This window comes from Aristolochia californica, unplaced genomic scaffold (assembly GCF_029961685.1).
Source record: "Aristolochia californica isolate CCGP_79_NKW_82.1479 unplaced genomic scaffold, dmAriCali1.0.hap1 SCAF_2, whole genome shotgun sequence".
Classification (NCBI taxonomy): Eukaryota; Viridiplantae; Streptophyta; class Magnoliopsida; order Piperales; family Aristolochiaceae; genus Aristolochia; species Aristolochia californica.
The window spans coordinates 19,960,316-19,970,489 of NW_027181881.1; the positions used below are offsets into that span (position 1 = coordinate 19,960,316).

The following is a 10,174-nucleotide window of genomic DNA, read 5'->3' on the forward strand; positions in this document are numbered from 1 at the left end:
GCATGCATTCCCACCACATATAAAACATGTTTGGATCAATTAGAAATCGCTTTCTGATAAAATTCCACCAAGCTATTAGGGGTTGTACTAGTCAAATTTCCCAAACATGGATACAAAACTTTGGAGTTCATTTTTAGTGCATGAAATGACTTTCTTCACTTACATTTATTATAGTTTTCAATTTTTTTTTCCATAAATGAACTCTAAAATTTTCATTTTGTTTACGTGAAAAGTTTGGATTTGAAAAAAAATTTTAACATCCAAAATGGAAATGCAAAAAGTACCGAGAGAGATAATTCCAAAAAGTATCTTAGATTTTGAAGGATAGGCAAAAAGTGGGATGTTGGGCTGTGGTAAATATCCAACCACACGTTAACTTGAGAATTTAATTTTTTCTCCTCCTTGAAATTTTTGGATCATTAGGTTATTTGCATCTTCGACATGTTTCTAGCATCCATACCCACCACATTTAAAACATGTTAGGATCAATTAGAAATCTCTTTCTTATAAAATTCCACCAAGCTATTAGGGGTTGTACTAGTCGAATTTCCCAAACATGGATAACAATACTTTAGAGTTCATTTTTATTGCGTGAATTAAATTTCTTCACTTACATTTATTGTAGTTTTCAAATTTTTTTGCATACATGAACTCTAAAACTTTCATTTTGTTGACGAGAAACATTGGACAAGTTTGGATTTGAAAAAAAAATTGAACATCCAAAATGGAAACGCCGAAAGTGCTAAGAGAGATAATTCAAAAAAGTGTCTCTGATTTTGAAGGATAGGCAAAAAGTGAGTAGTTTGGCTCTGGTAAATACCCAACCACACTTAAACTTGAAAATCTAATGTTTTCTACTTGAAATTTTTGGATCATTAGGTCATTTTCTTCTTTAACATGTTTCTTGCATGCATACCCTCTACATTTAAAACAAGTTAGGATCAATTTGAAATCTCTTTCTTATAAAATTCCACCAAGCTATTACGGGTTGTACTAGTGAAATTTACCAAACATGGATACCAAACTTTGAAGTTCATTTTTAGTGCGTAAAATAATTTTCTTCACTTACATTTATTATAGTTTTGAAATTTTTTTGCATAGATAAACTCTTAAATTTTCATTTTGTTTACGAGAAAAGTTTGGATTTCAAAAAAAAATTGAACATCCAAAATGGAAATGCAAAAAGTGCGGATAGAGATAATTCCAAAAAGTATTTCTGATTTTGAAGGATAGGCAAAAAGTGGGTTGTTTGGCTCTGGTAAATATCCAACCACACGTTAACTTGAGAATTTAATTTTTTCTACTCCTTGAAATTTTTGGATCATTAGGTCATTTGCCTCTTCAACATGTGTCTGGCATCAAGACCCACCACATTTACGACATGTTAGGATCAATTAGAAATCTCTTTCTTTTAAAATTCCACCAAGCTATTAGGGGTTGGACTAGTGGAATTTCCCAAACATTGATAACAAAACTTTGGAGTTCATTTTTAGTGCGTGAAATAATTTTCTTCACTTACATTTAGTATAGTTTTGAAATATTTTTGCATACATGAACTCTAAAATTTTCATTTTCTTTACGAGAAAAGTTTGGATTTGAAAAAAAAATTAATCATCCAAAACGGAAATGCGAAAAGTGCTGATAGAGATAATTCCAAAAAGTATCTCTGATTTTAAAGGATAGGTAAAAAGTGGGTTGTTTGGCTCTGGTAAATATTTAACCACACGTTAACTTTGGAATTTACTTTTTTCTACACCTCTAAAATTTTGGATAATTAGGTCATTTGCATCTTCAACATGTTTCTAGCATGCATACTGATGTAGAATTTTAGTTACATCGGCTTTAATACCTCGCAAGCGTACGAATCGTTCATGTAATCTAGCAGTAAGCGAGGGTCATATCCACAGGGAGGATTGAATTTTGTGTATTCTTCAGTCAACTAGCCTAACCAAATATAATGAATTAATCTGAACTAAACACTAATTATATCCTAAAGTATCAAGCAATAATTTAATTAACTACTTCCTAAATTATCAAGCAATAATTTAATTAACTACTTGCACAATAGGAAACGTCAACTCTGGATTTTACCGTGATTCGTGCCTCACTCGAGCGCCACGTAACCACGAATCCGGATTCTCAATCCTTGCGTCTAGCCCCTCTCGGGCCCCTAGAGTTAATGACAAAGATCGGATTACAATAGAATGCAGAGAATCAATTTCCTATTGTGATGATGCTAAAATTATCAACTTTGGATTTTACTGTGATTCGTGCCTCTCTCGAGCGCCACGTAACCACGAATTCGGATTCTCAATCCTTGCGTCTAACCCCTCTCGGGCACCTAGAGTTAAAGATAGAAATCGGATTAAAATACCAAAATCCAACCTCAATTATAATCTTACCCTAATTAGCTAATTTAATCAAATATCAAGAAAACAAATCTTAAATAAACCTTAATTATCAAATCAGATTCAATTAACATTCAAAACCTAAGTTCAAACTATATGAAAAATTAAATTCAATAATGATGAATTACTCCCCTTCTTCCTCCTCTCGCTCGGGCAGCAACTCGTTCTCACGGGTGCTGCAATTTCCGGAAATTGGTGGGTCGGGTAGAAATAGTGAGTGGCCGGAGGTAGAGATGACGCCGGCGACGACGGTTAGAAGCCGACGGACGGAGGTAACGTCCGGCGAAGAGCGAAACAGAGCTGACGTTCTCTAACCGGCTCTCTCGAGTCTCGGTTGGAGTCGGAATGGCTCCAGGACTGGTCGGAATATGTAAACGACGCCGGAGGATGGTCGGAAAGCGGAGTTGGCACCGGAGAAGCCCTCTCGGATCACTTCTCGGCCTGGCAAGCGACGACTGTTGAACTCACCTCGACGGAGACTCTCTCGAGTTGTCCTCGGGTTTGTTCTCGGTTGCTGGACGGCAGTGGACGGCGGTGGCGCGGCGGAAGGTATTGGCCCGGCGAACGACGGTGGGGAACTCCTCTCGGGTCCTGCCCTGTTTCCGGTCAAAAAACCTCTGTTTTGGTCTCCATTTTTCTTTCTCTTCACGCTCCCTTCCCCCTCTCGTTCGACGCTTCTCTCCTTTAAATAGGATTTTTCTTATTTTAAAACGATTTGCCCTAGAAATTACCTCCATTTCACCAAGGGCATTTTGGTAAATATCTTCTTCTCCAACCAAATTCTCCTGAAATTCCATAATTGAATCTATAAAAAGCATTTCAGGAAGAAATAAGACTAAAAAAAATAATGAAATATAATTCAGGAGAGAGAAATATGCAATATCGACAGTGATTAATGCCAAATTCAATAAATGCTCTTTTCATTTGAAAACCGATAAGTAACCACCTATAACACAATTATAAAGGTTATTCTATTATAATTAACCTAGTTCTCATGTCAGAATATGGCATCTATCACACCCCCAAACCTAAATCTTTGCTAGTCCCTAGCAAAACAACAATCGAACCAAAATTAAGCCTAGGAAAACAAAATGCCACTTTCGTAGGGAGCACGATTGCATTTAGCGCATGCAACAAGCCGTTAAACCCCTACTCTACAGTAGTGGACGAGTTATGTCTCGTGAGGGTTTGCATGGAATTTACCCACAAAATTCATCTAAATCAATAATATAAAAAGAAAAATTGAAGAACATTTACTCCTCATTAGCATATGACTAACACTTAGTATCATAAAATATCTGAAAATCATATGAGATCTTGAGAAATTTGAAAACCTGTGTAAAATATAGCCTATTATCAATCCAAATACACTCATTGTTACTCCACTTGAACCAATGTGACCCATAAGCTATTACTTCAACAGAACAAAGAGGCAACAAATAACATTAAAATCCTGGTCACATCACAATTAAGAGAAAATAGTAGAGTAAGCCTATTGTCTAACAATCTCACAGAAGAAATATACCAATTTCAGTCTTGACTTGCAACTTCTTTCAAATTACAATTCATCATCAAAGTTAAGGAAACTCATTGGTTCCAGATTTAAAACCATTTTACGCTATTACCAGCGCACTTTTGCTATTACCAGCGTAATTTTTTTTTTCACTAAATACTTTTGGTATTACCACCATTTTGTATTCGTCTTCACTGCACATGCACTTATTTTTAAGTAACCGACTGTTCCGGTGCATGTCCCTGGGTTTACCCAGGCTGTTTCTGAAGTTATCTGTCTTTTGCAAGCAAGAGCATTTCCATTTTCATTCATACATTACAACAAGGAATTTCACTGAGGTATAAAAAAGATTGAGTTCAAACAGGCATACAAGACTATTCAGACTAACATAGATCAACACTAGATTTACATGTTCTCTTTTGCAACTAAGTTCCAAGTCTAATGCAATAGTAAGTTATCCCACTGAATTCTCATGAATCACAACAAATGATATCAGATTTCTAATAGGCATATTCTACACAAATTTACGAAAATTTTTGAAAAACATTTGAGCAACTTATTTTAACTCTACTAATGTTAACCACATACTAAGAGGAGTAATTTGAAAACCACGAACAAAAATCGAACGAAAATTATTGGTAAGACATAAAAGAGTCGTTCGCCACCCCCCCCCCCCCCCCCCCCCCCCCCCCCCCCCCAAACCTAAACCTGACATTGTCCTCAATGGGGAAAAGTTAAAACACTATAACGACTACAAACAAAAAAGAATAATAAAGACCCCCAGGAATGATACATAGTCTCCCTCGAAGAAGGTTTACTCGTATCAGCCGTACCCGTAGGTAATCATCCGTACATGAAACCGCTATCCCACATCACACTTTGAAGAAATCTCCGTGTGACTGGCCACTGAAGGCAGCAGGAATCATGCGCTGAACACAAGTCCTTAAGTTACTCACCATAAGGTTTTCATTCAATACTTCAAGATCGAACTGGTCAATCCCAGAACGGTTGTTTGAGTACAGACCTCTCAAACTAGGGACCAAAAGTCTGGTCATCGACTACCGGAACCATTTATGCTCTCAGCCGGCAAGAGAGTATGAATAAACCAAAAAAAATAAAATAAAAATAAAATTGTAATGTACAAAGGGATAGAAACGTGGGGATTGCCCACAATGTGCTAAGTTTATAGTCGTAAGCAAGACTCTGACGCATTCAAGATGAAATGACAGGTTCCTCCAAGAAAATCACCATCACTTCCTCTGGTGTGGGGATATTCTCAAGATACGGTTTGAGCCTCTGACCGTTAACTTTGAAGCTCGACCCATCTCCGTGATTGCGGATCTCAATAGCGCCATGAGGAAACACCTGTGTAACTTCAAATGGACCGGACCACCTGGATCTTAGCTTCCCTGGAAACAAATGCAATCGTGAGTTATAAAGTAAAACATTCTGCCCAACAGTAAAAGACTTGCGAAAAATAGATTTATCATGTAAAAGCTTTGTTCGCTCCTTATACAGTTTGGCATTCTCATAAGCATCATGACGTATCTCCTCCAACTCATTCAATTGCAGCTTTCTCTCCTTACCCGTTTGAGTTAAATCAAAATTTAAAGCCTTAATGGCCTAATAAGCTCTATGCTCAAGCTCAACAGGTAGATGACATGCTTTGCCAAACACTAGGCGAAATGGAGACATCCCAATAGGATTCTTATAAGCGGTTCGAGAGGCCCATAAAGCATCGTCCAATCGAGTGGACCAATCTTTCCTATCAAAGCGAACTGACTTCTCCAAAATCCGTTTGATCTCCCTTTTAGAGATTTCAACTTGACCACAAGTTTGCGGGTGGTACGGAGTGGACACCCGATGAGTGATGGAATATTTCTTCAATAAGGTCTCAAATGCTCTGTTACAAAAATGAGATCCCCCATCACTGATGATCGCTCTCGGGGTACCAAATCGATTAAAGATATTTTCTTTTAAAAACTTTACCACCACTTTGTGATCGTTTGTCAACCCCAAGCTCCGCGCCCACACTTCACTCAACAACCATTGATTCCACAAAAACCTTCACTTGAGGATACACTTCAATTATTCATGCAGAATACACAGTCCTCCATTGCTAAACTTGAAATGCAAGTGAGTCAGTTGGCCAGCCACATGAGTGAACAAGCACAAAATAGACTCCTGAGTCAAACCATTCCTATCCCCAAAAGCAAACATGAGAGTGAGTTGAGTTCCAAACCCCACCATGAGCAAGCCAAAGCCATAACCACCCTTAGGAGTGGTCGTGAGTTGAACAATGGGGTAGGGACCACTAAGTCTAAGGAGTCAAAGGATGACAATGGGGACACATCATTGAGTGAAGAACCTCCAAGTTCTCCACCAACAGCCAAGCAGATCCCTACCCAAGTCCCAATAGCTCCTTATCCGCAGAGGTTATCGGGCCCACCTAGGAAAGGAGATAGCATGCATGAAACGTTCGAACTATTTAGTAAGGTTCACATTAACATTCCACTTCTTGATGCTATTAGGCAAGTGCCTGCCTATGCACGATTTTTGAAAGACCTTTGTACACAGAAGAGAAAACAACATGTTAACAAAAAGGTCTTTCTTACTGAGAATGTAAGCTCAATTCTGAAGCATAACACTCCTCCTAAAGTTAAAGATCCTGGATGTCCCACAATTTCATGTGTCATTGGTAAACATACCATCCAGAGAGCTCTTCTTGACTTAGGGGCAAGTGTGAATTTGCTTCCTTTCTTTGTGTACCAGCAATTAGGTTTGGGGGAATTGAAGCCTACTCCCATCACACTTCAACTAGCTGACCGTTCTGTCAAGATACCACGAGGAATAGTTGAAGATGTTTTGATAAAAGTGGACAAATTTCTGTTCCCGGTTGATTTCATTGTTCTTGATACAGAACCAGTAGTCGATGTGACCAACCAAATTCTTGTCATCCAAGGACGTCCCTTCTTAGCCACATCTAATGCTATCATTCATTGTAAAAGTTGTGAGTTGGAGTTGTCTTTTGGAAATTTTAAGATCTCATTGAATGTATTTAATGTCGGGCACCACCCACTTGAGTCTGATGATCTGAGTCCTGCATTTAATATAGAAACTGTTATGCTTGATAACAAATCCACTCTTGAATCTTTTGAGTCTTGCATAACATCTTTAGACATGGACTATTTTGATGAGGAAACATATTTCTGAGAGGTTAATTCTTTACTCAATTATGTACCTCTGTTGGAGGAAGCTTATGAGGTTATCACAATTGAACATCCACAGGATCTTCCTCTTGACTTGGACAAACCTCTTGAAACTTCCAAGCTAGACCTTAAGCCACTCCCTCCCACATTGAAGTATGCGTTCTTGGGACCCATGAACTCATTACCAGTAATTATTTCCTCTTATTTGAGTACTGAGCAGGAGGAACAATTGACTGAAGTTTTACAAGCACACAGAGAGGCATTGGGGGTGGACTCTTGATGCCTTAAAAGGGATTAGCCCCTCCATATGCATGCATTGTATTCATTTGGAGGAGGGGACTAAAGCCTCACGTGAGATGCAACGTAGGTTAAATCCCCATATGCTAGAGGTTGTGAGAGAAGAAGTAATCAGGTTGCTTGTGACAGGAATCATTTACCCTATTTCCGATAGCACCTGGGTGAGTCCAATTCAAGTTGTCCCTAAGAAAGGGGGGATAACGATAATGAAAAATGAGAGTGGTGAATTGATTCCCACAAGAACTACCACCAAGTGGCGTGTCTGCATTGACTATAGAAAACTTAATTCCGCCACTAGGAAGGATCACTTCCCCCTACCTTTCATTGATCAGGTACTAGAGCGATTGGCCGGCCACAATTTTTATTGCTTCTTAGATGGATACTCCGGCTACAATCAAATTCCCATTGCTCCACAAGACCTGGAAAGGACCACATTCACGTGTCCGTTTGGCACCTATGCTTACAGACGCATGCCTTTTGGTTTATGCAATGCGCCAGCCACTTTCCAACGGTGCATGATGAGTATCTTTTCTGACATGATTGGTGAATTTTTAGAGGTCTTTATGGATGACTTTTCTGTGTTTGGCTCTAGTTTTGATACATGTCTGCACAATCTTTCACTCGTATTGTCCCGTTGCATTAAGTCCAATTTAGTCTTGAATTGGGAAAAATGCCACTTCATGGGGAAAGAAGGAATTGTTTTAGGACATGTAGTGTCTGAGCGGGGTGTAGAAGTGGACAAAGCCAAGGTTGACCTAATTGCCAATCTGCCACCACCTACTTCTGTGAAGGGGGTGCATTCTTTCCTTGGCCATGCTGGGTTCTATAGGCGTTTCATTAAAGACTTTAGCAAAATTTCTCATCCTTTGACGAATTTACTTGCTCAAGATGTTGCTTTCGCCTTTGATGATGCTTGTATTCATGCTTTTGCAACACTGAAGAAATGTTTGTCCACTGTACCCATTGTCCAACCCTCTATTTGGTCTTTGCCTTTTGAGTTGATGTGTGATGCCTCTGACTATGCATTGGGGGCTGTTTTGGGGCAAAAGACGGATAAAATGCCCTGTGTCATTCAATATGCTAGCCGAACTCTTCATGATGCTCAATTGAATTACACTCCCACTGAGAAGGAGTTGCTAGCTGTTGTGTTTGCCTTGAACAAATTCAGATCATATCAGTTAGGGTCAAAGGTTATAGTGTTCATTGATCATTCTGCTTTGAAGTACTTATTATCCATCAAGGACACTAAACCTCGCTTGATTAGATGGATCTTGCAATTGCAAGAATTTGACCTTGAGATTCGAGATAAGAAGGGTTGTGAGAATGTTGTTGCTGATCATCTATCTAGGATCTGTGTAGTACCTCAGGAAGGATTCCTTCCTTTAAATGATTCCTTCCCTGATGAACAACTTCTCCAAGTATCCCAGTTGCCTTGGTTTGCTGACATAGTCAACTATCTTGTAACTCATAAGATTCCTGATTATTGGAGTAAACAAGATAAGTTGAAATTTTTTTCCCAAGTCAAACATTTTTTTTGGGATGACCCTTATTTGTTCAAGGTGTGTTCTGACCAAGTCATTAGGCGTTGTGTACATGAGCAAGACTTTGCCAACATTCTTGAATTTTATCATTCCCACGCATGTGGTGGACATTTTGGTGCTAGAAAGACAGCGGCTAAAGTCTTGCAATGTGGTTTCTATTGGCCTTCATTATTTAGAGATGCCCATGAGTTTTGTCAGGTGTGTGATAAATGCCAACGAACTGGTTGTTTGTCTAGGAAGAACATGATGCCTCTTAACCCCATTCTTATTGTTGAATTGTCCCAACCTGTGGGCCCTTAGACCATGAGAAATTTGGGTGCCTAGCCCAACCCGGATTATATGTTTCTGAAAAAGGATCGTTCCGGTTCGGTCTATGAAAATTCTGGACTGCATTCAAGTCCTCAATGAGCTCTGGGTAGGATGAACTAGATGGACACATTTGTGTGGGATGAGATGAACCAGAGCATATGGCACAAACAGTAGATGGGTTAGGAGAAGGTGAACTCTTCGACACCATAAGGGCATCAATTTTTCTAGTCAACCCTTCAATCTTGGCCATGAGCATGGGTGTTTCACTAACCTCGTAAAGACCCCCACTTTTGGATTCGTGGGATCTCCTATCAACATTAAATGATGAACCCCATTGCTGAGATTGATCACTCAACGTTTCAAAGAAGTCCCACGCCTCACTAGCACTCTTACCCATCGAACTCCCACCACTCGTTGCATCTACCATGGATCTAACCTGAGGTGTAAGACCTTGATAAAAGTATTGCACTAAATGCCATTTCTCAAACCCATGATGCGGACACCTACGGATCAAATCCTTCCATTTCTCCCAAGCCTCATAAAAGTGTTCACCCTCCTGCTGCATAAGGTTGGAGATTTCTCTCCTGAGGGCTGTAGTTCTTTGAATGGGAAAGTACTTGGACAAAAATTTCATGACTAATGTGTCTCATGAGGTAATGCTGCCCACCTCTAAGGAATTAAGCCAAGACTTGGCCTTATCCTTAAGTGAAAATGGAAAAAGTCTTAACCGGATAGAGTCATCTGAGAAATTCTGGAATTTAAAAGTTGCACAAATATCTAAGAATTCCTTGATGTGGTAATATGGGTCCTCCTTCTCCAACCCATAGAATGTAGGGAGGAGTTGGATCACACCCGGTTTCAACTCATAACTGGCGGCAATAGTGGGTGGCAATATAA

The 10,174-nt window shown here is 39.3% G+C and overlaps 1 non-coding gene across 1 annotated transcript; it reads left to right on the top strand.

Annotated features, from left to right (window-relative positions):
- Positions 1-9,762: 9,762 nt before the first annotated feature.
- Positions 9,763-9,869, top strand: LOC137957432 (small nucleolar RNA R71). The gene has a single exon (XR_011113399.1). It is a non-coding gene; the product is annotated as a small nucleolar RNA R71 (small nucleolar RNA).
- Positions 9,870-10,174: the final 305 nt, after the last annotated feature.